We start from the raw sequence: 27974 nt of genomic DNA, 5'->3' as shown, positions 1-27974 counted from the left end.
AGATGTAGAAGCAAACTAAGTGTCCATCAATATATGAATGGATAGCCTTGGCCGGTGTGGCTCAGTTGGTTTGGAGCATCGTTCCGCACACTGAAAGGTTGCAGGTTCGATTTCAGTGAGGGCACATACCTAGGTTGCGGTTTTGATCCCTGGCCCGGTTGGGGTGTGTGTGGGAAGCAAACCAATTGATGTTTCTTTCTCACATATATTATTATTATTTTTTCTCTCTCCTTTCCCCTCTCTCTAAAAATCAATGAACATTTCCTTGGGTGAGGATTTAAAAAAAAATGGATAAAGAAGAAGTGGTACATACATACAATGGAATATTAAAGGCTCTTGTGCTGAGTGAAATAAGACAGAGTAAGGCAAATGCTATATGATTTCACTTATATGTGGAATCTATAAAACAAAATAAACATGCAAACAACAGAAGCAACCTCAGAGATACAGAGAACATTTTGATGGTTGCCAGATGGGAGGGGGGTTAAAAGGGGATAGATGAAAAAGGAGAAGGGATTAAGAAGTATAAGTTGGTAGTTACAAAATGATCATGGTGACATAAAATATAGCATAGGGAATACAGTCAATAATATTGTAATAATTGTCAGATGGGTACTAGATTGATTGGAGTGATCACTTCATAAGTTATATAAAGTCTAATCACTACGTTATGTATAACCTGAAACTAATATAACATTGTATGTCAACTGTAATTGAAAAATAAAAATTTACCAAAAAAGTTTAAGTAGAGAAGGATAGGTAATAAGATTTATTTATCTTTTTTAGCTTAAAAAATTTTTATTGTTGAGAGTATTACAGATGTCTCCATTTTTCCCCCTATTGCCTCCCTCTACCCGGTTCCTACCCCTCCCCAGGCCTTCACCCTACTGTCTGTGCCCATAGGTAAGATCTTTGGTTAATCTCTTTCCAGCCCCCCTCCCCTCTCTCCTCTGTGATTTGTCAGTCTGTTCCATGCCTCCATGACTCTGATTTTGTTTTGTTCACCAGTTTATTTTGTTCATTATATTTCATATTGATTCGAGTGGTGATAGATATATATTTGTTGCCATTTTATTGTTATATTTTTTTTGTCCCCTCCTCCCCCCTTCTTCAATAATACCCTTTAATATTTCATATAATACTGGTTTGGTGGTGATGAACTCCTTTAGCTTTTTCTTGTTTATGAAGCTCTTTATCAGACCCTCAATTCTAAATGAGAGCTTTGCTGGGTAGAGTAATCTTGGTTGTAGGTCCTTACTATTCATCACTTTGAATACTTCATGGTACTCCCTTCTGACCCACAAAGATTCTATTGAGAAATCAGCTGACAGTCATATGGGGGCTCCCTTGTAGGTAACTAACTGCTTTTCTCTTGCTGCTTTTAAGATTCTCTCTTTGTCTTTAACCCTTGGCATTTTAATTATGATGTGTCTTGGTGTGGGCCCCTTTGGGTTCCTCTTGTTTGGGGACTCTCTGTGCTTCCTGGACTTGTAAGTCTATTTCTTTCATTAGGTACGGGAAGTTTTCTGTCATTATTTCTTCAAATAGGTTTTCAATATCTTGCTTTCCCTGCCTTCTGGTACCCCCATAATGCAAATGTTGGTATGCTTGAAGTTGTCCTAGAGGCTCCTTACACTTTATTCACATTTTTGGATTCTTTTTTCTTTTTGCTCTTCCGATGGAGTGTTTTTTGCTTCCTCGTATTCCATATGGTTGATTTGATTCTCAGAATCCTCTACTGTTGAATCTCTGTAAATTGTCTTTAATTCAGTTAGTGTATGACTAATTTCTGAGTGGTCTTTTCCCAGGCCTTTGGCATTCTCAGTAAGAGTCCTTAAAAGTCTCACCAAGATCTTGAGTAACTTTATAACCCTGGTTTTGAACTCTGTATCCAATAGTTTGCTTGTTTCCATTTCTTTCATTTGTGACATGTTTTTTTTGTCTCTGCATTTTGGTGCTTCCCTGTGTTTGTTTCTATGTATTAGGTGGAGCTATTATGTTTCCTGGAATTGAGAGAGTGGCCTTGTGTAGTAGGTGTCCTGAAGGGCCCAGTGGCTCAGCCTCCCCAGTCACCTGAGCTGGGCACTCTAGGTATATCCCTGTGTGGGCTGTGTGTACAGTTTTGTAGTTGAGCCTTGATTGTTGTTAGCGTCTCTGGGAGGAGTTGACCTCCAGGCCAATTGGCTGTGAGGACCAGCTGCATCTACAGCGGGAGATCTGTGCAGGAGGTGAGGCCCAGCTGTGAAGCAAGGCAGGCTGGTGCTAGTGCTGGGCCTTGGGCCTTTTATTGATAGGTTTGGGGCACACTGTCACCAGCTGCAGTTTGTTTGGGGGATTTTAGCAAAGTCTGAAGCCTGAGCCAGGACAGGCCATTCATATGAACAAGCTGCTACAAACAGCTTGGGTAGGGCTGCAGATTGGATGCAGCGGGGTCTCAGTGAATCCCCAGGGCAGAGCTAACAGTGTGCTCCCGGCTGATTGAGACTCACTATGGCTACCAGTCAGCCCTGCATCAGGGGAGGTCCCAGCACAGGAACAATGACCCTGTGAGCACCCGTGTCCGCCAGAAAGCCACTCTTGAGTTTCTGCTCTGCTGCCAGATAGTCCAGTTCCTCCTCAGATGTGTCAGGACCCCAGAGCTGCCTAGTGCTGGAGCTCAGAGATACTGAGTTCTAGTTTGTGTGCTGGCCCTTTAAATGGAACAGCAGGGGCTCCAGCAGCCTCAGTGTCTCTCAGCCACAATCTCTGCTAGATTTTACAACCTGTAGTTATGGGGACTTCTCTTCCCAGCTCTGGAATCCTGGGCTGGGCGGCTGGTGTGGGGCTGGGACCCCTTGCTCCTCATGGGAGGCCTCCACAGAGACAAAGCGGCGCGCGCACACACACACACACACACACACACACAGCTCACGTGGGTGTCGGACCAGCTCCTTCAGCCCCTCCTACCAGTCTCAATAGGCTTTCTTCTTTACTTCTCTAGCTGTAGGACTTCCATTCAGCCAGCTTTCAGGCAGTTCTGAATGATGGTTGTACTGTATTTTATAATTTTGATGTGGTTGTGGGAGGTGGCGAGTATAGGCATTTACCTAACTGCCACCTTGGTTCTTCTATGATTTATTTTTTCAAATGATGGCTCAGTTTATGGAGGACAGGAGTAGATGGGGGAGACTGGCAACTACTTGGACTTAGTGGTGCTCAAGGAGATGGAACTGAGAGGGAGCTCTAAGCTCTGGGAGGCAATAATGATGTGACCCCCATGGCTGAATGGTTGTGGGTGAGGGTGGGTATGAGGGGTGGGGAGGTGGGAGCTCAATTGTAGACCTTCTGGACATATCCATGGGCTTTTCAGTGTTCTCTGGGCTTGGACCTCAGAGAAGAGGTCTGAGAGTCCAGCAGAAAGTAACAGAAAGCTGGACTGTAAATGGCTCCAAGGATTAAAAAGAACATTTACACAGGACAAGCCCTAGACAGGTGACACTGTAACAGCGTCCTTTACATCTGGCCCTGTTTGTGCTACTCAGCATGCTAGCTCACTGACTTCATGATTGTGGCTGTAGCAGCCAGCATCCCGGGGAAGAAAGAATCCTCTCCCTGTGTCTCTGTTTAAGAAACTCTTCTACAGTCCTCCCCAAGCCCCCTGACCCTCCTCCCCTTTGTTGGCTCCCCAGGCCTGTCCCTGCAAAGAGCTGGAGGCACTACAGTTGACTTGAGCAGAACTTTCTGAAGTGGAGTCCTTGGACCAGCAGCAGCAGCAGCAGCACCATTACATTAGCATTGTCTTGGGGCTTCTTAGAAATGCAGTACTCATGCTGGAGCGTGTAGAGTATGAGAAGCATGAGTTAAACCAGTCAGGATCACTTTCCTGGCCTGACTTTAGGCAGCTTCCCTGCTGGGGCCTCCCTTGCCTCCAACACTCTCCATTCCCCTTTGCCCACTTTACTGTTCTCCTGAGCACTTACCATTATCTTAGCAAACTCTATGTTTTGTTTATTCTCCTATTTGTCATCTCTGCCTCCATTCCCACGCACCCTCCATGAATGTGCCTGGTGGGCTGGAGTGTAGTAGCACTCTGAGGTATTTGCTGAATTAAAGGAAGGAAGGAAGACCTGAACAGGATTGGAGTCTGTCAGCAAGGAAAAGAGGGTGAGTAGTGTTGGGACCAACTGGCACTGAGCAATGGTGCTCAGCTAGAGTTGCCAGTGGAGAGCTTAGAAAGCACCTCTGAGGGCCAGCGGGAGGAGCAGGGGAACAGAGTGGAAATCACAGGATAGAGATTGCAAAGGAGGCTGAGGAGGGGGAGGCTGAGTGGCAGAGGGTGGTGTTTATTTTAAGATAGGCTAAGGGCCCTGACAGGTTACTCAACTGCTCTACGTTTCTCTCTAAATAAGTGGTACCTAGTTAAGAGGTGGCTGTGAGCGATGCATAAGGCAGCTGAAATAATTAAACTCTTTCTGACACTGGGGAGTGCCTTGTAAAGAGTAATAGTCAGCCCTAACTGGTTTGGCTCAGTGGATAGAGCGTCGGCCTGTGGAGTGAAGGATCCCAGGTTTGATTCCAGTCAAGGGCATGTGCCTTGGTTGCGGGCACATCCTCAGTAGGAGGCAGCTAATCGATGTTTCTCTCTCATCAATGTTTCTAACTCTCTATCCCTCACCCTTCCTCTCTGTAAAAAAATCAATAAAATATATTAAAAATAAAAAGAGTCAGCGTGATTGAAGGCTCACCTTGTGCAAAGTGGTCTCTGGATTTTAATTCCTCTCCAGGATGTTCCTGGGGAACTTAAAATAACTGCATGTGTATTCAAGGCTTGAGGCTCAAGAGCTTGGCCCTAGGGCTGTGGTCGGCAAACCGCGGCTCGCAAGCGACATGTGGCTCTTTGGCCCCTTGAGTGTGGCTCTTCCACAAAATACCATGTGCGGGCGCGCACGTACAGTGCGATCGAAACTTTGTGGCCCATGCGCAGAAATAAGTATTTTGTGGAAGAGCCGGCATTGTGTGGAAGAGCCACACTCCAGGGGCCAAAGAGCTGCATGTGGCTCGTGAGCCGTGGTTTGCCGAGCCGAAGTTTGCCGACCACTGCCCTAGGGTGATGTGGGTTTACCTGAAACCATGTGTCAGTGAACTAAGCTGGTTGCTGGCTTTTTAGAGGAGTTCACAAAGGAAATTAGGAACCACATTTCCTGCTTATAAGAGGTAATGGTTTGGGGGCTGTTTGAAATTAGGACAGGAAAAGTAAATGTTTTTCTTACCTTTTTTAAAAAATTGATTTCAGCCGAAACCGGTTTGGCTCAGTGGATAGAGTGTTGGCCTGCGGACTGAAGGGTCCCAGGTTCGATTCCAGTCAAGGGCATGTACCTGGGTTGCGGGCACATCCCCAGTGGGAGGTGTGCAGGAGGCAGCTGATCGATGTTTCTCTCTCATCGATGTTTCTAACTCTCTATCTCTCTCCCTTCCTCTGTAAAAAAATCAATAAAATATATTTAAAAAAAATTGATTTCAGAGAGAGGAAGGGAGAGGGAGAAAGGGATAGAAACATCTATGATGAGAGAGAATCATTGATCGGCTGCCTCCTGCATGCCCCCTACTGGGGATTGAGCCCACAACCTGGGCATGTGCCCTGTAAGGAATCGTGACCTATTGGTTCATGAGTTGATGCTCAACCACTGAGCAACACTGGCTGGGCTGCTTTTCTTACTTTTAAAGTGAGGCTGTGTATCTTGTCCTGGTTTTTGTGTGTTTGTTTTTGTCATGTCTGGTTACCTATGACCCAATCAACAGATCAGACCCTGTTTTTTTCTTTGGTTGGTTTCTGTTTAATTTTTATTATGGGAAAAACATTCATTCTACTTCCTAGGAATCCCCTGTCCCCATTCCTGTAGTTGTGACTACTGTCTTCTCATTTCCTAAGTATAGGCATCTATAAAAACATGTTGATTTACCTGATTATGTGTTACATATTATATGTATTAATAGTATATTTTAGCCCGGCTGGCATGGCTCAGTGGTTGAGCATTGACCTATAAACCAGGAGGTTATAGATCGATTCCCAATCAGGGCACATGCCCAGGTTGCAGGCTTGATCCCCCAGTGGGCAGCATGCAGGAGGTATTCGATCAATGATTCCCTCTCATCATTGATGTTTCTATCTCTCTCTCCCTCTCCCTTCCTCTCTAAAATCAATAAAAACATATTTTTTAAAAATGGAGGAAAGTGACTTGGATTCATTTTTCTTCAACCTTTGATATTCCTGATAACTAAAGTCATATTTGTTTACTATTAAAATAAGCAAACCAATGTTCCAGAAACGCATGCCATAGGACATAAAATCTTCCCCAGTCACTATTAACAATGGGAATGCGTTCTTATTTGGGATAAATTTACTTCTCCACAACTACTCCCCAGAAAGTGCTTCTGATTAGTTTCATGCACACATGTGGATAAGTGATGAAAATAAATCAGGTATTTGAAATGTCCTGTAATAGTAATAAAACAACCCCTGTTTCCTCCATAAACTGATTTTATGTGCATGAACCCTAATGTGAGGTGGGACCTCACAGTCAGTGCTGCTACCCAGTAGGCCAATACGCTTTGCCCTGCGCTGCTTTTTTCCACCATTCAGCAAACACACACACGTGTCCCCATGCTCAGGTCTCATTCTCTCTTCCTATGATGTAATAACGCAGGTTTTGAGTGACTGATGTTCAGGCATGTACTCTTGACTTGTGTATTTAAAGAAGGAAGAATCCAGGTTCATACTCACAATCTGTGAAATAGGAGGTTCCCTAAATGACACTGATTTTTGAAGTGGGGTTAATATTTCTGCTTGTGGGTGTCTCTGGGGAGTTTGGGGATGTTACATGCAGTTACTGGACCTCTACTCTTCCCTCCACGTCAGAGGTTCTCAAGCTCCAGAGGCATCAAACTGCCTGGAGGGTTTATTAAAACTCAGTGCTAGGTCTCATCAGCAGTTTTCTCTTTTAGCAAGTTCTGGGTGGGGCATTCCTAACTAGTTCCCGAGCAGTGTTCTCCAGAGCAGTGCTTCTTGACCCAGGCTGCACACAGCATTACAACAGAGCTGTGCTGAAGATCGGTTCAGTCAGACTCAGGAGGCGGGTCCAGGAAGAGAGCAGGAAACCTCGTTCTGCACTCTGGGAAGTTGAGAACTTTGATGAGGAGGATAGCCTTTGTCCTCACACAGGTGGGAGCACGTGAACTTACAGCAGGTTTGGGTGCCTTGTTTGTGGGTCTTGGAGACTGTGTTGTGGGCAAGTAACATCACCTTAGCCTAGGAAGCTTGTTGAGGAACAGCTCTGAGAAGGCCAGAAAGACAGTTGGTGAGAGAGGCTGAATTTGAACCTGGAACTGTCAAACCCTAGTCTGATTGTTTTCAACTTCGGGGTGCTGCCTTTTCGGGGAAAAGCCCCAGAGCTGTGTATTAGGTGGTCTGTGGGTCCTTGCTAGCCTGGGTGAGTTAGTGGGGCCTTTGTTGCCAGTAAGTAATCAGTAAACTTTTTTTTCTTTTCTAATCCTCACCTGAGGATACTTTTTCCATTGCTTTTCAGAGAGAGTGTGCAAGGGAGGAAGGGGGAGGGAGGGAGGGAGGGAGAAAGGGGGAGAGAGAAAGAGAGGGAGGGAGAGAGAGAGAGAGAGAGAAAGATGTGTGAGAGAGAGACACACATCGACTAGTTGCCTTCTGTGTGCACCTTGACCCCTGACTGGTGTTGAGGAGCCAACCTGCAACCCAGGTATGTGCCCTTGACTGCGAATTGAATCTGAGACCCTTTGGTGTGCAGCCGGCACTCTTAAACACTGAGCAACACTGACCAGGGCATAATCAGGGAACGTAAAGTTTGTTTTGTGGTCAGGCTTAAAAGTTGCTGCTTGGGCACAGGCTTCCTTTGTGATTGTCACTGTGCTGTCCTGACCCCTGCCAGGCTTAGGCTCAGTCAGTGTGAAGGACAGGGTAGGTGTGGTGCACATGCTTTGATACAAAAGTACTTTTTTTTCTTTCATTTTGGAGCCTGTGATAATTCTCATGAAGGTTGTGGATATTTGCAAAGGTATGGAAGACTGCCCTGGGCTGTGTTCATGAGCGGCTCTCTCTCTCTCTCCTATTCAGCTCTGTCTCACTTTTATTTGGATGCTTTTATGGATTTCTGCTTCTATAGCAACACTAAGTGATAGTTAAGTAGAAGCTGAATTTTTTTTCTGTGTTGTTGGGCTGTTTTCTGACGGAGAGGCCTTGTTTGCTGCCCCAAAGCACAGGGATGGTGTTACATCTGTGCTTGGGTTTCAAAGGCAGCACCTATGAGTGGCCCTTTGTGGGCAGGAGCTCAGGTTCCACTCAGCAGCTTCATCAGGTGGCTCTTTGAACACAAAGGTGGATAGTCTTTCCTGTCGGGTGTGATTCTCCAGGAGAGTAAGAAGAGTAAGGAGAGACCATGCTGGAGCAGCTACCTCCAAAGTGTTTGCTCCCCCCCTCTTCCTTTCTTCTTCCACCCCTCTCTCTCACCTTCTTCTTTTCTCACTTGTTTAAAAAAGTTCTGTTTCATCCCAGCATTGGGTGGGTTGGTTTACTTTACTAAAATCTAAGAAAAACAAGGTTGCATTTAAAAAAAACAAGGTTGATTTCAGAGAGGAAGGGAAAGGGAGAGAGAAATAGAAACATCAGTGATGAAAGAGAATCATTTATTGGCTGCCTCCTGCACTCCCCACACTAGGGATCAAGCTCGGAACCATGTGCCCTGACTAGGAATTGAACAGTGACCTCCTGGTTCATAGGTCAGTGCTCAACCACTGAGCCACACTGTCCGGGCTGGGTGATTTTATTTTTAACACACCTCCTCCCTTTATTCAAGGAGCCTGCCTTATAATGCATTTCATGGGAAGTACCAGTTAGTGAGGCCTCATCAGCACTTAGGAGAACATTGGGCTTTATCTCTCTTTTTTTAAAATATATTTTTATTGATTTCAGAGGAGAGGGAGAGGGAGAGAGAGATAGAAACATCAATGATGAGAGAGAATCATTGATCAGCTGCCCCCTGCACGCCCCCTACTGGAGATTGAGCCCTCAACCTGGACAAGTGCCCTTGACTGGAATCAAACCTGGGACCCTTAGGTCCCCAGGCTGACACTTTATCCATATCCACTGAGCCAGACTGGCTAGGATGGGCTTTCTCTTTTGTACTAAGAACTTTCTAGTGGGAGGAATCTTAGTTAGTAGTTGTAATACATGAATCAAGAACCTGAAGCCCTAGCCAGTTTGGCTCAGTGGATAGAGCGTCATTCTGCAAACTGAAAGGTCCTGGGTTCGATTCTGGTCAAAGGCACATGCCCAGGTTGGGGGCTCGATCCCCAGTAGCAGGCATGCAGGAAGCAGCCAATCAATGATTCTCTCTAATCATTGATGTTTCTAACTCTCTCTCCCTCTTCCTTCTTCTCTGAAATCAATAAAAATATATATTAAAAAAAAAAAAAAGAACCTGTTGCCCTGGCAGGTATGGCTTAGTTGGTTGGGCATCATCCTATGCAACAAAAGGTTGCTGGTTTGATTCCTGACTCACCCCCAGTAGATGTGCAGGAGGAGGTCCCAATGTTTCTCCCCTCTCCCCTCTCCCCTCTCCCCTCTCCCCTCTCCCTTCTCCCTTCTCCTTTCCCTTCTTCTCTCTCCCATCTCCCTCTTCCCTCTCCCATCTCCTTCCTCTCTTCTCCCCTTCCCCTCCCCCTCCTTCTCCCTAAAAATCAATAAAATTCTTAAAAAAAAAAAAAAGAACCTGTTCTCATTGGTTGGTATTGTCATTAAAGCAATAGAAGAAACTTAAAAAGAAAACAAGGGCAGAAAATGCACATTTAAACAAAACATGCAAAAAAGGAGAAAACAAAAATCCCATTCAGCAGTGTGAATCTTCAATCTTCTAGACTTTTAAATTATTATTTTTATAAGAGAGGTAAAACCAGTCATAATTTGCAGTTTTAACCTATTTCAAATCAATATATTTTCAGTTTCTCTCAATGTCAATATATCTACTTCTACAACACGATTTAAAAAAAAATTATCTTTATTGTTGAAAGTATTACAGATGTCTCTTTCCCCCCTCCCCCAATTAGTTAGTGAGGCCTCTACTCTGCTCCAGCGTCCTCCCCAGGTCTTCGCCACACTATTGTCTGTGTCCGTGGTTATGCATATATGCATATAAGTTCTTTGGTTAGTCCCCTACCCCCGAAATACCTGTCTGTTGCATGCTTCAGTGTTCCTGGGTCTGTTTTGTCAGTTTATTTTATTCATTAAATTTCATATATAAGTGAGATTATGGGATACTTGTCTTTATCTTACTGGCTTATTTCAGTTAGCATAATACTCTCCAGGTCCCTCCATTTACAAAACGATTTTTATGGCTAGTTTTTCTTTATATGAATGAATGTGGTAGAATTTATTTGATTCTTTGTCTTTGGTATTTTAGGTTTTCACTTTTCTACTGCTATAATAAGCTTTATTGAATCTTTCTGCACAATCTTTATTATTTCCTTAGGTTAAAAATGAAAATGCAGGGGGAATAGATATATAGATTTTAAAAGTATTTAGAAAAGTATTGCCAACTTGATAAAGAAAAAATGGTATATCATTGTAGCTTTAATTTGCCTTTTTCTTGTGAGTGTATTTGAGCTGAAATTCCTCTAGACCAGTGGTTCTCAACCTTCCTAATGCCGCAACCCTTTAATACAGTTCCTCATGTTGTGGTGATCCCCAACCATAAAATTATTTTCATTGCTACTTCATAACTGTAATTTTGCTACTGTTATGAATCGTAATGTAAATATCTGATATGCAGGATGTATTTTCATTGTTACAAATTGAACATAATTAAAGCATAGTGATTAATCACAAAACAATATGTAATTATATATGTGTTTTCCGATGGTCTTAGGCGACCTCTGTGAAAGGGTCGTTCGACCCCCAAAGGGGTCGCGACCCACAGGTTGAGAACCGCTGCTCTTGATGTTAGTGAATAAGTACTTTTGTGCATGTGTATCTTCTGTGTCATAACATGAGTGTTACCTGGCCTGAGACCTCCATTTCTTTTAAAATATATATATATTTTTATTGATTTCAGAGAGGGAGAGAGAGAAAAATAGAAACAGCTATGGTGAGAGAGAATCATTGACCAGCTGCCTCCTGCACGCCCCACATTGGGGATCTAGTCGCAACCTGGGCATGTGCCCAGACTGGGAATTGAACCATGGTTCACAGGTCAACACTCAACCACTGAGCCACACTGGCCTGGCATGAGACCTCCATTTCTTAACCTGTGATGTGGGGGTCAGCTCAGGCAGCCTCTAAAATATTGTGGAGCCTTTAAATGTTATGAGTTCTGTAGAGTTCCTTTCTTTTGTGGTTTTCTTTCTTGTTTCAGATATATGCCATTCTATGCCATTAAATTAGGAATAAATACTGTTTGCTTTGGCTTAACATTCTGCTTTTATTTATTTAGTTTTTAATTGATTTTTTTAGCAAGAGAGGTAAGGAAAGAGAGGGAGAGGAGAGGGAGAGAGAGAGAGAGAGAAACATTGATTGATTGGCTGCCTCCTGTACACACCCCCACCGGAGACCGAACCCACAACATGGGCATGTTCTCCACTGGGAATGGGACCAGCGACCTTACAGTGCACAGGACAATGCTCAACCAGCTGAGCCTCACCAGCCAGGAATAACATTCTGCTTTTAAAGAGCAAAGTGCAGAAGATGAAAGCGGAGAAAACCAGAATGATGTTGGACAGAATGAGAGCCTGAAGAATTTTCATTTTGTTTTGACTTAAAATTTTTTCCACTGTTGAGTGATCTTTTGATAATTAAAAAATTATGATAATCATAGACATTAGGCCAGTTCTACAGTTAACTTTATTCAGCAGTGCTGGTCTGATACACAAAGGTTTTAATAAAGCGCAGAATTTTAGAGCTGGAATTTTTTAGTCCTCTCAAGCTTGGGTCCTAGGTACTATCCTAATCTAGGAATTGTCACTTTTTAGATTTAAATCAAATCTCAAAAGGACATAAAGAAAAACCAACCATGAACTACACATGTGATTCTTTCTGATCTGCTCTGGTGTCTGGGAATGAGAGCTGAGGGGTGTCGTTCCCACTCAGGTGGCTAATGAGAAGCCTGAGTCCGGGTAACTGTTGGCTCCTGTGCTGGGTTCGCTATGGGGAGATAGTTTCTGCCAGAAGTCCTGAGGGAGCCTCAGAATAAAACCTGTCTCCTAGGCACTCATCCGTTCCTTCCCAGCTGTGTGTTCATCAGGCTGTTACTTGTATCACCTTGGTCCAGGTACAGGCTCCCAGAGGTGGACAGGACAGGCCTGGTCCTTGCCTGGGAGGCAGATGAGCAAATGGAACATTAGGACATGTGCACCTAGAAGCCTACTAAGGAAAGGTGTCCTTTGGATGAGTCCTGAGGCTTAGGTACAAACCCCTGCATGCTTGGGGTGGAGCCGGTGGGGATAAGGACTAGTTCTAGGTGCAGAGACCATGGTGCAGGATGGTAGTTGGGGGAATTGCATCCTAATGATAATTGGGGGTAGGAGTATTGGTCTTTCTGGTGATCCTGGACTTGCAGGTGAGGATGCTTTTGCCTTTTCATCTCTTTGTTTCCTAAGCAGGTGTCTCTGCCTCTGTGGTGCATATCAGAAGTTGGTTTTCCAAGTGAAGCAAAAACAATGGCCCCACTCACGGTCAGGGGCATCAAAGTTTGCTTTGTTTCTGGTGATGACTTTGTAGGGTAGGCTCTCCTTTGTAGAGGATGTTTCCTTCAGAAGGACTTAGAGCAGTGATGGCGAACCTATGACACGGGAACTCATTTTTTTGGTTGAGTTTTCTTTGTAAAATGGCATTTAAATATATAAAATAAATATCAAAAATATAAGTCTTTGTTTTACTATGGTTGCAAATATCAAAAAATTTCTATATGTGACACGGCACCAGAGTTAAGTTAGGGTTTTTCAAAATGCTGACACACCGAGCTCAAAAGGTTCGCCATCACTGACTTAGAGTGACACTTGGCAGGGTGTCTTTCCCGAGTGGCATTCAATACTGTTCATTAGGCTTGCTTGCATTGTAGGGGCTCAGTACACCTGCAGGGCCAGCTGCAGATGGGAGCTCTGCCGCTGTGGGCCAGTGTCTAGACATGTCTTTCAGAAGACATCTTTGTTAAGATGGCTCCTGAGCACTCCAGAGTGTGAAGATGTGTTCACATGGTGCTGCTTATTCATATAGCTCAAAGCTTTTTTTTTTTAATTTACTTTTTAATTAATTTTTAAAAAGGAAAGATACTGGGGAGCTAGCAATGCTACAGAAACAGGGTTAGAGGCCTAACTAGAGAAAGACGCTGGTATTGGCAGAGAGATATTGAAGGGCTGTGAGCTTAAGGTCTGAGATTTAAAGAGCGTCGACTAGGCAGTGGTCACCCTCCCAGCCCCTGCTTGAGGTCTGCTTCAGTTCATTCCAGAAGGAAGGAGAAGGGCAGAGGTAGGGAGCTCTCAGCAAAGCCAGCTCCAGCTTGGTGACCTCACCCACCTGCCATTTAAGGAGTCCCAGGCTAATAGATTAAAAACAGGTGGCACCCAGACTGTCATTCAGGAGGAGGGAACTCATTCCAGGTTTCCAGAAACTCCTATTTCAGATCTGAGAGTGTCCAGGGCTTCAGCTCCTCTGGCCAACCAGTAGTTACTTGGTCAGTCCTGTTGCCTTGACCCCATCTCCAGGAGGGGCTACAGCCAGAGGTGGGAGGGGGGAGTCCAGCCCCCAAGCCTTTTGAGGCACTATCAGGCAGATAAGGAAAAAAAGGGGCCTTGAGGACACTGGTTCTCGGAGGATCTGGTGGAGGCAGCATCTCTTCTGGGCTGGGCACAGCGTGGAGACTTCAGACAGCAAAAACATTCCTGTTGGAGCTACAAGCCCCTAGAATTGCTCCATGGCCTGTCTCGGTTTCCCTTGGATCTCATCTGCTCCTGAACAGCACCTGTCATGGCAAGTCCATCTCCGGCCCCCATCTCCCCAGAGCCAATGTGAGTCAGGTGGACAAAATTCATTGGTTCCCCATTCATGGTCCGATCGATCTGTCTCCTCTTCTTCTTCGGCTGGGGTTTCTCTACCACACAGCAGCCCAGTTTGTGCCAAAATTCACTCATGTTCTCTGATGGTTCCAGTTTCACTCTGCTGCCCGAGGCCCCAGAGGGCTCTTGCCCTGGTGCCTTGACCGCCCACTCCTCACTCCCTTCAGGTGTCGCAACACCCTGGGTTCACGCCGCAGGACGGGGCTAGAGAAAGGAGAGTCCTCGGAACCTCAGCTGGGCAGGAAAGGCCCATGTCTCAGACCCCGAGAAACCAGCAGGGCCAGGGAGTGTGGTGGGCAGGCAGGCGCACGGTTCTCTTCCTCAGGCCTGGATCCCTGCTCGGCTCCGGCATCGAGGTGGCCGGCTAGAGCTGGTTGGGGGCTCCCGCTCCGTGCCCGCCAGTGTGGAGTCCCCGGGCTCGCTACTCGGCGCGGTGGGGAGCCGAGGGGGGGCCGGCAGAGGTGGGGCTGGCCGAGGGCAGAAACGGCGGCCACGCGATTCTCAAAGCTTTTTTTTTTTTAAGGCAGAATGATTTTAAGTTTTAAATCACATAATGGCCCTCGCTAGTGTGGCACAATTGGTTGAGCATTGGCCCATGTACCAAGAGGTCAACGGTTTGAATCCCGGTCAGAGCACATGTCTGGGATGCGGGCTTGATCCCCAGTAAAGGGCGTGTAGGAAGCAGCCAGTTGATGTTTCTCTCCTTCATGTTTCTCTCTCCTTCTCCTTTCCTCTCTAAAGTCAATTAAAACGTAATTTTAAAAAATATGCCTTTAAAAAAATCACATAATGACATATCTGTGTTGTTTGTGAATTTGTGCCTTCAGATGTACCCAGGGAGGAGCTAAAGACACAAGGGAAAGAGTTTCGGGTTCTCAAGTGTCTGGAGCACACAGAGGTCAGAGTGGGGACAGTGGGCAGTTAGGTACCTTACTGCAGTGATTTTATCTGTTTCAAATGGCATAAGTAGCTGTTACTTAGTAAAGTTCTTATTTAGTAAAGTAAGCATATTCAAATCAGCAGCTTTGCCATGTTTCCAGGATCCATGCCTGCTAGAGAGCACTGAAATGTGTGTGTGTGTGTGTACCTTCCCAGTTCTTTTCTGTGCTTATATATACCCTCCCAGGAAACAAAATGAGTATTTGTACCATGTCTTACTTGTAATTGTGTAAGAGCTTATTTTTAGTGACAACGCATGACATGGCAGACCTTGTTGTGAGCATTCTGCACCAGCCTCATTAAATCTTAGCCTGGAGGCACCATTATGAGCCTGGTCTTCTGTGGTTGGTGTCTTTCTTAGGCAGGCTGTCTCCGCATGGCAGCACTGGGGTTCCATTCCACCAAGGGAGAGAGAGAGAGACTTTTTCTTGAGGGAGAGCACAGGATCCAAGAGGGTGTTGGGTTTCCCAGTGGGGAGGTGGGGATCTGTTACCATATAAGGGGGACATTAAAATCCACTCCAGGCAGCAGACAGCTTCAGGAGAGGCAGGTGTTCTGCCAAGGCATGGTTTTATTGGCCGGATGCAGTCCCCTTGTAGGGATAAACTGACTTCCCTAGACCAGCCTCCCATTGTTGCTTCCAGCTTCTTATCACGGTGATGGATCACTCCTTTCAGAAATTGGTTGTCCAAGTGAAGCAAATGTTTACCGAGTAAATGTTTACTGAGCACCTGTTGTGGACCAGGCACTATTGTTAGATAGGACAAGGGTCTCAAGGTCTGGGCCATTCTTACTCTAAATGCTATGCTAAAATGTAGCACAGTGATTTGCAGAGCAGCTGTAAACAGAATAAGCTGGATAGGAACCCAGCCTGATAAGTATAGCCAACTGCAAAGAAGAAATCAAATAGTACATATAAGGAATGGCTAAGTCTCCCTTCGGGGAGGCAGAGCTTTGGATATGAATCGTCCTTTTCTTGCTACAAGTAAATAAAGCTACCTTGTGACAACCACATCTCGTTTTTTAATAGACCAAGTGAGTTCGGTAACACTATTCTTGCCCTTGGGTGCAGCAATGAGCAAAATGGTATAATATTCCAGGTTTTTCCTAAATATTTTAGATACACTGTATTTACAAAGTGCAAGAATATTCAATAACAGATATGTTTTTAAAGGTTGTTTCATAGAATGAACCATTTTCTCCGTGCATGTCATTATTTTTTCAGAAACATTTTCTTTTCTTTTTTTAAAAAAATATTTTATTGATTTTTTACAGAGAGGAAGGGAGAGAGATAGAGAGTTAGAAACATCAATAAGAGAGAAACATCGATCAGCTGCCTCCTGCATACCCCCTACTGGGGATGTGCCCGCAACCAAGGTACATGCCCTTGACCAGAATCGAACTTGGAACCGTTTAGTCCGCAGGCTGACGCTCTATCCACCGAGCCAAACCGGCTAGGACTCAGAAACATTTTCTAGAAAAAAAGAAATCCTCCACCTGAAGATTAGCCCAGGAAAAAGTACATATTTATGACATCAGATGTAAGTTAACATAACTGATGTTCATCAAAGCCTAACCTAAAATTCTATATGTACCTTATTACCAAAGTTTATTTAGAGTCATGCTCAAAACCCGGGCCTGATTAATGTGAACAATATGAACATGTCAGTGGTTTCCCAAAAAGGGTGAGAATAAAGGCTTAAAATCAGCATCAGATAAGCTGAATTTGTTTAAAAAACACAGTGAATTGACTTAAAACAATAGAGTGTGGAAAAGACTTATTTATAAAAAAGTAAGGTGGGTGTGGTAGGCTGATAATGCCTCCTTCTAGGTTGCAATCTCTGGAACTGTGAATGTTACTTTATATGGCAAAAAAGGCTTTTTTTGCGAGTGTGATTAAGGATTTTGAGTTGGGGTTTCCTGGTGGGCCATAAATGTAATCCCAAGTGTCCTTATAAGAAGGAGGCAGAGGAAATTTGATGACACAGGAGGAGATGGGAATGTAACTATGGACGCAGAGATTCGTGTGTTGCTGCCATGAGTCAGGAACGCTGGCAACTGGAAGATGGGGGAGTGGATTCTCCCCTAAAGCCTCCAGTAGAAACCAGCCTCCTGACTCCTTGACTTTAGCCTGTAAGATTCATTTCAGAATCTGACCTCCTGACCTGCAAGAGAATTCATTTCTGTTATTTTATGCTACTAAGTTTGTGGTAACTTGTTATAGTAGCAGCAATAGGAAATTAATACAGTAAGGAAAAGTTTACTTAGCCCAAGAAAGGAAAACAACCAGTTACAAACAGAGGAGATATAAATTCAAAGCATCAATAGTTGTGAAGGGAGGATTTGAAATGAGAAGATATCACTACCATTTTACACAGACATTCTTTTAAGAAGTAATATAATATTTACCCAGGTAGCCAAGTATCATCCTATATAATAAAGAGCTAATATGCAAATGGTCATCATGCCCTCATGCCATCACGGCTCAGACACTCAACACTGGGGAGAGAGGAATGGAGACCAGCTAGGCTGTGGCCCGGGAGAGGGACAAGCTGCCCACCCTGTGGTCCCAGGTGCCAGTGGTTGGGGCTGCGGCCCGGGAGAGGGACAAGCCGTGTACCCCGCGGTCCTGGGTGCCTGTGCCTGCAGCCTGGGCACCTGTGCCTGCAGCCTGGGCAAAGCCACTTGCCCACGGTCCCCTGCGGCTGCAGCCGGCCCCGGGTGAAGCCGGCCTGGGTCCTGGGTGCCTGCAACCGGCCGGAGGAGGGAGTCCTGGGTCCTGGGTGCAGGGTGAGGCAGAGGCGGTTAGGGGCGGTCAGGCAGGCAGGCAGGCAGAGGTGGTTAGGGGCAATCAGGCAGGCAGGCAGGTGAGTGATTAGGAGCCAGCGATCCTGGATTGCAAGAGGCAGTCAGACACCCATTCGATTAAATGCCTTATTGACTGTAATGTGAATATCCCATGGGTTGTGGTCATACTGGTCTTAGAAAGCACATTTTCCTTTATCTGGGAAGGACAGCACAGTTATCCCAAGGTCAGAGGGCTCTAGACCCAAAACTGTAATTTAGATAACATGCCTAAGTTTAACCCAGGTTACCCAAGGGCTCTAGGTAACATGCTGTTTCTGCTTCTGTAAACTGCTTTTTTGCAAACTAGGTTCCTCATTCCAAACTCTGGGATGTAATCAATACCTTTGTGATTTTTTGCCTATGTAACCCTGGAGCTGCGACCATCTGTTACTATGAGATTTGGAAAAGCAAGATGCCCCCTCATAGTCCCGGATTGCAATAAATGTGACTCTTTAATTCGAAAAAAAAAAGAGGCAGTCGGACATCCCCTGAGGGGTCCCGGATTGGAGAGGGTGCAGGCCGGGCTAGGGACTTCCCCCTGCCCCTATGCATGATTTCGTGCACCGGGCCTCTAGTATATATCTATAATAATAAAAGCATAATATGCTAATTAGACCAGACGTCCTTCTGGACGACCTCCCAGATGACCTTCCATTCAAAGCCGGGTCTGCGAGGGAATCCCAGGTCCCCGGTGCCTGCTGGCAGCTGGAGGGAAGCCTGGGTCCCAGATGCCAGAGGGAAGCCGGGACTGGCAGAAGGGGGGAAAGAAGGCCTACCCTTGCACGAATTTCGTGCATCGGGCCTCTAGTATATATATAAAAGGCTAAGTGACCGGCCGTATGTCTGTCTGACCAACTAACCAGCCGATACACATGACACACACTGGCAATTTAAAAATGAACATTAACTCACGAATGCGTGATACATACAAAGCTCTTGCTGGCGCCAATCGCATGCGTGTGTTTCGATCTGTCATTGTCGATCGTGGTTGTTCTGATTCCAAGAATTGATTTGTCCCTGTCTGACACTGGCCTCCCATTTAAATTAATTCGAAGACAGTTTCCCGTGATGCCAGCATTTGCAATGACTATTAATAAATCATAAGGATAAATTCTAGACAGAGTAGAAATTTTCCTACCCGAACCCGTTTTCGGACATGGTCAGTTATATGTTGCTTTCTCTCGAGTTTGAAGAGCATGTGGCGTTAAAGTGCAAATACTTCATCACAAGGGAAATTAGTCAAGCACTCTGAAAGTGTTTATACTCTTAATGTGGTGTACAGGGAGATATTAGAATAAGTTTAATCAGCCCTAACCGGTTTGGCTCAGTGGATAGAGCGTCGGCCTGCGGACTCAAGGGTCCCAGGTTCGATTCTGGTCAAGGGCATGTACCTTGGTTGCGGGCACATCCCCAGTAGGGGGTGTGTAGGAGGCAGCTGATTGATGATTCTCTCTCATCGATGTTTCTGACTCTCTATCCCTCTCCCTTCCTCTCTGTAAAAAATCAATAAAATATATTTAAAAAAAAATAAGTTTAATCAATTTATCAGTCATTGTTTTTATCAGTGTTGTTTTCATATCATGTTTTCGTTGTTTTTATATCATGTCTTTGTTGTTATATTATGTTATTGTTTATTAATCAATTTATATATTATTTTCATATACATTTTACTAATTTTCTTTTTTTTAATTTATTTTTTTAAAATATATATTTTATTGATTTTTTACAGAGAGGAAGGGAGAGGGATAGAGAGTTAGAAACATCAATGAGAGAGAAACATTGATCAGCCGCCTCCTGCACACCTCCTACTGGGGATGTGCCCGCAACCAACGTACATGCCCTTGGCCGGAATCGAACCTGGGACCTTTCAGTCCACAGGCCGAAGCTCTATCCACTGAGCCAAACCGGTTACGGCCATTTTACTAATTTTCTTTCATCTCTGACACTTCTATTACAGAGAAAGGGCGAATAGCGATATTAAAATATTTTTTCTAATTAATTTCCTTTCAGTGTGCACAAATCCATGCATCGGGCCACTAGTAGGAGATAAAAGATAAGGAAAGTATGTGATTAACTAGGCATAGCGTCCGACTGACAGCCTTGCTGGGGAAGGGGACAGGGTCCTTATCAAAAGGATCCTTCAGGAACTCTTCCAGGCTGTGTCTCTGTTTGAAAGGGCTCTTCCTGTGCTCAGAACAGTGAGGAGAAAGTGCCCCCAGCAAACACAGCAAATCCTGTTGATGGAGAGGAGGTTCTCAGCAGCTTCCAGAGGTTAAAACAGGTCCCACACATCATCAGGACAGGGCAGTGTTAGACTCTGTGGCACCAGCAGAAGTGAGACGGGGCTGGGACAGCAACCTTCCCAATACTATGGGGCTCATTTCCAACCTACAATTCTGTACACAGGTACCTGCCAGGGAGGGAAGAGTGCAGGTGCTTCAGACAAGAATGCTTTCAAAGTGCATACCACACACGCTTTCTCAGGAAGGCCACCTAGAGGCCTCCCAGCACAGAGGAGGGAGTGCAGGGGCAGTATCAAGGCATGAGGCCCTAGGGGCCTGGTCATGTGGGGGTCTAAAGGAGGCATGTAAAATCCTGCAGAGATGTTAGAGCAGTTGGTATGTAGGAAATTCAGGCAACAAAAAGCAAGGGAATTGCTAAATATAGGAAAATTATATAAGAAAGGCAGTGCTATAGCCTAAATGTGGTTCAGCAGCGAAAAATACTTGAGTAGTCAATGATGTAAACACTGCAGAAGACCTAGCCAAACTCAGGAGGGTGTTGGGAAGAGTGCTAAATTCTCCTTTTTTACTCTAGGAGGCCAACATGCAACGTACATTCGAAAAGCCAAGAAATAGTGTCAGAAGTATGTTCTCAGACATGGAGGCATAGACCCTCCAAAAAGCTAAAGAGCAAGACATTTTTTCTTTGACCAACTTGGTAGAGAACCCAATTGTTCCAGTTGGGAGACTTACATTCCGTCGAGAAATCAGGGACCAGGTGCCCCACTGATTTTGCTGAGGTTCCTTCTGTTCCGATGGAGTACTTTGCAAATGACTATCGAGTGGTTAACCAGTTCGCCAGACATCAAACAGGGCAGTCAGTGCCCCAAAATATGGTGTCTCCTCTTTGTGAATCTGAAAAGGTTTGTGCTGCAGCTGATATGCCACTTCAGGTCTGTTATGCCACTTTGGATCAAATTTACCACGAGATGTCCCCTGAGGAGGTCAACCACAGACATTCTCAAGGAAACAGGAGAAATTTTATGGCTTACCATACATTCCAAACACTGCCTGGCAGCTGGATTCAGTCACCTTGTGGGCGGTGGTGCTAAATATTACTCTTACCTGATGTCTAGGGCAGTAGCTTCCATGGTTTGGAAGGAATGTTTCCTGTAGGATCCTTATAACAGGGTGACAGGGCAGTGGTTCCGAAGAGAGATGCTTGCCTGTGGTGGGGACGGAGCCCATGCCCATGGTGGGGACGGAGCCCATGCCCATGGTGGGGACGGAGCCCATGCCCGTGGTGGGGACGGAGCCCATGCCCATGGTGGGGACGGAGCCCATGCCCATGGTGGGGACGGAGCCCATGCCCATGGTGGGGACGGAGCCCATGCCCATGGTGAAAGTGTGCTTCAGAGGTGTCCTTCTCTTGATGACTTTGTGAGTGTCCTCGTCTGACTTGGAAACTTTCCTCATGGATTCTGAATGACATAAACACCTTGAATTTTTTAAGTCAAGGTCGTGTAGATATTAACTTTATTGTAACCGCTATAGCTGTTAACACTCGTTTCTGATTTCAGTATTCATTTCTGTAATAATTTCTGAAAAACCTTAAACGGATGGAACTTGGAATAGTTTATTTTTTATTATTTATTTATTTATTTATTTTTTAAATTAAATCTTTATTGTTCAGATTATTACATTGGTTCCTCTTTTTTCCCACCATAACTCCCCTCCACCCAGTTCCCACCCCACCCTCCGCCCTCACTCCCCACCCACTGTCCTCATCCATGGGTGCACGATTATTGTCCAGTCTCTTCCCGCACCCCCCACACCCCTTTCCCCCCCAAGAATAGTCAGTCCATTCCCTTTCTATGTCCCTGATTCTATTATAATCACCAGTTCATACTGTTCATCAGATTATTTATTCACTTGATTTTTAGATTCACTTGTTGATAGATGTGTATTTGTTGTTCATAATTTGTATCTTTACCTTTTTCTTCTTCTTCCTCTTCTTAAAGCATACCTTTCAGCATTTCATGTAATACTGGTTTGGTGGTGATGAACTCCTTTAGCTTTTCCTTATCTGTGAAGCTCTTTATCTGACCTTCACTTCTGAATGATAGCTTTGCTGGATAAAGTAATCTTGGTTGTAGGTTCTTACTGTTCATCACTTTGAATATTTCTTGCCACTCCCTTCTGGCCTGCAAAGTTTCTGTTGAGAAATCAGCTGACAGTCGTATGGGTACTCCCTTGTAGGTAACTGACTTTCTTTCTCTTGCTGCTTTTAGGATACTCTCTTTGTCTTTTGCTCTTGGCATTTTAATTATGATGTGTCTTGGTGTGGTCCTCTTTGGATTCCTTTTGTTTGGGGTTCTCTGCGCTTCCTGGACTTGTAAGTCTATTTCTTTCACCAGGTAGGGGAAGTTTTCTGTCATTATTTCTTCAAATAGGTTTTCAATATCTTGCTGTCTCTCATCTTCTGGCACCCCTATAATTCGGATGTTGGTACGCTTGAAGCTGTCCCAGAGGCTCCTTACACTATCTTCGTATTTTCGAATTCTTTTTTCATTTTGCTTTTCCGGTTGGGTGTTTTTTGCTTCTTTGTATTTCAAATCTTTGACTTGATTCTTGCGATCCTCTGGTCTGCTGTTAGGAGTCTGTATAATATTCTTTATTTCAGTCAGTGTATGCTTAATTTCTAGTTGGTTCTTTATCATAACATTGAGGGTCTCACTAGATTTCTTGAGGATCTCACTATATTTATCGGCGGTCTCACCAGTCTTTTCGAGGGTCTTACTAAATTTATCGGCGGCTTCTAGACAGTTCTTTAAAGACCTTAAAAGTGTGGTTTTGAACTCTATATCCAGCAGTTTGCTTTCCTCCATTTCTGTCGTTTGTGTCCTGTTTCTTTGTCTCGGCATTTTTTATGCTTCCCTGTGTTGATAAAGTGGTTTTCTGTGCTGAGTGTCCTCTAGGGCCCAGTGGTTCAGCCTCCCCAATTACCTGAGGAGGACACTCTTGGTGCACCCCCTTGTGGGCTTTGTGCACAGTCTTGTTGTAGTTAAGCCTTGATTGTTGTAGTTATCACTGGGAGGAATTGACCTCCAGGACAGTTGGCTGTGAGAATCAGCTGTGTCTGCAGTGGGAGAACTTCTGTGCTGGAGACACCCCTCTGGGGCAAGACTTGCTTCAATGGGGCTTTGGTGCTCACTGAGTCTGCCCCCCGAGGGTGTCCTTTATGTTTCCAGGGAGCTGCAAACTGGATGGTCCCACTCTGACCTCTGGGCTTCCTGGCTCCTGGATCTCTAGGGAGGTGCTAATCTAGCCTTTGCCTGCGGCTATCCAGCAAAAGCCTCCCTGCAGGGCTTGGGTGGGGTGGGTCCCACGGGATCAACAGGGCGGGGCTAGCAGTTATGGCTGCTCTCAGACTTGCCCTCAGAGGCTCTGCTTCTCAGTTTCCTGGCAATCGCTGCAAGCCCTTCGGAGAGAAAGCTGCCCTCGGGTTCCTACCGATGCCAGACAGTCCTGCTTCTCCCGTATGAGTCTGGGTCCCTAGAGACTCACCCGGAACTGGAGCTCAGAGCCTGAGACTCCCTCCCGATTGAAAACGACAACTGCGCCCTCAGCCGCCAGCCCGCTCCTCATGCACCTCCGCACCTTAGTATTTTACTTCCGTACTGCGCCTCCTCTGGGTCACGGTATGCTTTTCTCTTTCCTTCTAGTTGTAGAATTTCCACTCAGCCAGCCTTCCTGTGGTTCTGGATGATGTCCGTTCCGTCTTTTAGTTGTATTTTTGAAGTGGTTGTTCGAGGCAGCAAACTCCGGTGTTTACCTATGCCGCCATCTTGGTTTCTCTTGGAACTTGGAATAGTTTTAATTAAGCTAAAAAACAAACAAACAAAAAATAGCTAAAGAGCAGAAAGAAAGGCTTCCCTGAGCAGGTGGGTGAGAGGGGCAGGAGCTGTATCTGGTTCCATGTCTTACATCACTGTGACTTTTTGAACTATGTACCTGCATGTGATAACTTTTTAGTTTGTTTGTTTGTTTTTTTCTCTCCTTTATTTACTCTCTCAGGGGTCTAGGTTGGACCAGGAGTTGAGGGGTGTCCCCTTAAGGAATGAAGTCTTCACTTCTCTATTGTGTACAGAGAGGTGATCTGGATAGGCTAGAGCAGTGGTCGGCAAACTGCGGCTCGGCAAACCGCAGCTCGCGAGCGACACCCGGCTCTTTGGCCCCTTGAGTGTGGCTCTTCCACAAAATACCGACTTCTGCGCATGGGCCACGAAGTTTCAATCGCACTGTACGTGCGCGCTTGCACGTGATATTTTCTGTTTCTTTGTTACTAATGTTGTGGCCTCACCCCATAACAAAGAAACAGAATTTCCGGAGGATGAGGCCCAGAAATCAGGATTTTAAAAAGATTCCCAGGTGATTCTAGTGTGCAGCCAAGGTTGAGAACCACTGGGCTAGAGCCCATGCTGCCCTCACACAGCCTGGAGTGGAGTTCTGTAAGCTGCATCATCCTTTATCCAGTTGGTTAGCATTCCAGAGAAAAGCCACAGAGGGGATATTTTTATAGGCTTTTGGAGGGGGCCACAGGCCAAGAGTGTCCCTTTCTAAGAGCTGCTCCCCTTCTCTCCTCTGGCACCCCAGCTCTCCCCAATACCAGACCTGAAATGTAGGAACAAGGAGGAGTGGTTTCTGCTTCCTGAGGTGCCACTGTTTCCTCCGATTAATGTGGTTACATGAATGTTAAATGGATGTGTTCTTTGGTAACTTCTGTAAATTGTTTCATTTCTTTAGTATGTTTAGATGAAGCTTGAATGTGTCCAGTTGACTATTTTTCTGAGGATTCTCATGTACATTTTAAGGTTTTATTGTATTTAAAATAACACAGAGATAGCTCTCTGAATATACTAAAAACCACTGAATTGTACTCTTTAAATCAAGCATGTCAAACTCACAGCCTGCCGGTTGCAAGTTTGACATACTTGCTTTAAATGGATGAATTACGTGGTAAATGAATTATATCTCCATAACGATGTTAACAGAACTAACATGGAGAGTCAGAACTGCCCTAGAGCTTGGTCTCTCTGCAGCCCACCCCACTCCTCCACCGACATCTTCAGAGTGGGTGTTGGACTTGTGGAGAGCAGCAATCTGCCAGAATCCCAGTGGTGACAGATGTAGGGAGAAAGCAGCTTCTGGTGTTAGAGGCAACCCACGTCCCTGTCTGAGGAACATCAAGGAGAGTTAGCCAAGCACTGCTATACCTGGATGCTGAACAGGCTCCTTCCAGTGATGGAAGGTACAGCTGGTAACGTTGCAATACATATTTCTGAAAGACAAAAATGTATTCCTGAATGGTATACATGCCTCTTCGGGGGCATATGTGATGACCTTTTCCTTATAAGACCAGCATGATACTTCTATTCTAGAATTTTATAAGCTCTACCTCCTAAACAAGGGTGGTTAATCAGTTTATCACAGGTGATGTAGGAAGTTGTTCTTATACTTCAAGCAGAAAAACTGAGTTCCAAATGAGCACATTCAATGTTGGAAAACTCTTAATGTTATTGTTTTATTTTCAAATGTAAGTTTAAAAGCAAACATACCTTGCTTTTTAAATTTCCCAAAAGGTAAACATTAGATATACTTATATGACTTCATTTTCCCCAGCAGGACCCAGTAATTCCAGAGGGCTTAAGGTGTGTAGGGAGAAAACGAGCCTTAATTTTGTGTCCACACAGCTGGTCAATTTTAAAAAAGTTAATGTTTTGCCCTAGATAGTTTGGCTCCGTGGTAGAGCATAGGCCTGTGGATTGAAGGATCGCAGGTTTGATTCTGGTCAAGGGTACATACCTTGGTTGCAGGTTCAATTCCTGGCCCGATTGGGCGTGTGCGGTAGGCAACCAATCGATGTATCTCTCTCACAGTGATGTTTCTCTCTCTCTGTCTCTCCCTGTACCTCTTGTTAAGTGGCCCCAGGCCTGGCACTAGTGCCAGCTGGCCTTGGTTTGCATCTTGGCCTCTCCAGGGCACCTCCAAGCCCAGCACAAGTAGCAGCCATCTACAGATCACTCTGTAGCTCCTGCCAGGAATCCTCAGGAGGAGCACAGGAGGTGGCTGACCTTTACACTGCCTGGGAGGCTCCAGAGCCAATACACCTAGTGGAGAGCTTCAGACCATGCCAGATTACAATCCTACCACCTCCATGAGCAACACACTCAAGGGGTGGACTTGGCAGGCCCAAAGTTCATTGAAGCAAGTCCTGCCCCGGAGATTCAGCTCCCGCACAGCAGCTCCTCTGCTATTGTCTTAGCTGGTCCTCACAGCCAGTCAGCCTGGGGGTCAATCCCTCTCAGTAACATCAGCAGCAATCAAGGCTCAACTACATCAGGACAATTCACACAGCCAACACGGGTGCACTTGGAGCACCCATCTCGGGTGTAGGGTGCCGCTGGGCCCTACAGGTCACCTACTATAACACAAGGCCACTCTGCCAAGTCTGGGAGACATAGCAGTTATGCCTAGTACATAGAAACAAATGTAGGGAAGCAGCCAAAATGTGGAGACAAAGAAACAGGTCACAAATGGACACATGCTTTCATTTCTCTTGGGTGAATACCTAGGAGTGAAATGATTGGGTCTTATGGTAGATACATGGTTAACCCTTTAAGGAATTTCTAAATAGTTTTCCAGAGTGGTTCTGTAATTTTACATTCACAGCATCAGTGTATGAGAATTCCTGTTCCTCCACATGCTTCCAAACACTTGGTGTACACAGTATGGCCCGTCTTTTTAATTTTAGCTACCCAAGTAGATGTGTATGTACCTTATTGTCATTTTAATTTGCATTTCCCTAATGGCTAATATTGACTTGAAATTTTAAAAATCTAATGAAACTTGTTTTGTGGTCCAGAATGTATATGTCTTGGTAAAAGTTCCACGAGCACTTCCTTGAAAAGAATATGTATTCTACTTTCTTTGGCTGGAGTGTTCTATATGTTAGGAAGGTTGAAGTGCTTAATAGTATCACCATGGCTTTTGATAAGATGAGCTTTTTTGAAAATGTTATAATTCAAGTCACAACAAGGTGCAGAAATGGGGGTAGTTTTCCCTGTAAAGTGCTGTGCTTTCAGTGTGGTTTTTGTGAGCCGTACTTCTGTAGTTGGAATTAACAGGTTAGAGAGCTTGTTCTGCTATCTTCTCTTGCAGATTATGTCTCCACATCTGAAGCAGAAACAATACAATTTGTTAGTAAATTTCTCATATTAAAATAATCCTGTGGGAGCCAGCTCCTTCCTCTGGTAGGTGGTTGCAGAGTGGGTTCTTCTCCCATGGCCTTCCTGCAACTTGCTGAGTCCGTCTGAGGGAGGAGTGCTGGCTTGCTTTGACTGCCCTGGTGTACATCTCTTGGCTTGTTTTTGTGGTTCTGCTGATTTTCCAAGAATGTCAGGTTATGATATTTCAATCTTACTGTGTGTTTTTCTGAAAGCCTGTGAATGGAGAACTTTGGACTTGGATCATTAGAACCACCCCCAAATCATTGTTGATTTATTCTCCAAAGAAAATATAGTTAAAGTGGACTTTAAAAAATGTATACTTTGATTCACCTTTGCTCATTCTAACATGGTAACATATAAAAGGGCCTACTTTCAGTTACTTATTTGTTTATAAAGCATTGGGTTAATGTTTCAGGATGAATGACTTGGTACTTTGTGTTCAATTAGTAGCTTCACTGTTGAAATTCTTAGGAATCTTAAGGACAGATTGGCCCCTGTGGATTCCAGGTTAAATACCCAGCAAGATTCTCACTAGACATCATGTGCTTTAGGAATGAAGGCTTTTGTGAGA

General features: G+C 44.9%; 1 protein-coding gene and 1 pseudogene across 3 annotated transcripts in view; one reads left to right on the top strand and one right to left on the bottom strand.

Annotated features, from left to right (window-relative positions):
* Positions 1-27974, top strand: part of RAB11FIP3 (RAB11 family interacting protein 3) — a 97945-nt gene that overhangs the window by 20506 nt on the left and 49465 nt on the right. The window lies entirely within an intron of this gene.
* Positions 13826-14588, bottom strand: LOC102419452 (annotated as a pseudogene).

This window comes from Myotis lucifugus, unplaced genomic scaffold (assembly GCF_000147115.1).
Source record: "Myotis lucifugus unplaced genomic scaffold, Myoluc2.0 scaffold_498, whole genome shotgun sequence".
Classification (NCBI taxonomy): Eukaryota; Metazoa; Chordata; class Mammalia; order Chiroptera; family Vespertilionidae; genus Myotis; species Myotis lucifugus.
Note: the sequence above shows the minus strand (reverse complement) of the source record. Positions and strands in the feature narration are given on the sequence as shown.